General features: G+C 49.3%; 1 protein-coding gene across 8 annotated transcripts in view; it reads left to right on the top strand.

The window, feature by feature from the left end:
• Positions 1 to 619, top strand: part of NTM (neurotrimin) — a 959,656-nt gene that overhangs the window by 536,432 nt on the left and 422,605 nt on the right. The window lies entirely within an intron of this gene.

The raw sequence follows: 619 nt of genomic DNA, 5'->3' as shown, positions 1-619 counted from the left end.
ATCTTGGTTCTGTTTTGTGTAATGTAGTAAGACGGTCTCCCTGACCACCCTGCCTGCTGAACTGCTGACTGGATTTCCAGAGCCTACAAACTACACCACTCACAGGAGGGCAACACGGGATTAGCGATTGCAATGGAATCTTACTCCAGAATTTTGTGAGAGAGTCAGCCTAAGGGAGGTGTGTTGGGAAGGTTGATGGGAAGAATGATTTCCCTATGTGTCTTTGATGGAATATGCCTTTTTAAATAAAGTTTTCCAAACTGGGGCCATTGAGGCCACGTGACCGTATTCCCATCCTTTGCACATGACGATTCTTGTTGCTGGTGTCCACTGTTCGACCCCCTGCTGACTGTTCTTCTAAGCTTGGATTGTTTGTGGATGATGCACTTAAAGCAATACTCGGGGGATGGAAAATGGGGAGGAGGGGGCACTGGCGGGACATTGCCAAAGGAAGTGTGTGACTTAAGGACCCTGCAAGACCTACAAGCATCCTGTGCGCCTTTCACTTCGGGGAGCTCACCCCTATTGCCCCAGCGAACCCCTAGTCACTCCTTAGTCCCTGAAACCAGCCTCTTCCACTATGCCCTTTGGGGACTATTTTGAACGAAGGTTAAGCATC

The sequence above is a fragment of the Myotis brandtii genome, unplaced genomic scaffold, assembly GCF_000412655.1.
Source record: "Myotis brandtii unplaced genomic scaffold, ASM41265v1 scaffold826, whole genome shotgun sequence".
In the NCBI taxonomy this organism is placed as follows: Eukaryota; Metazoa; Chordata; class Mammalia; order Chiroptera; family Vespertilionidae; genus Myotis; species Myotis brandtii.
The sequence above is the reverse complement of the archived record's forward strand: the minus strand, read 5'-3'. Positions and strand labels throughout refer to the sequence as shown.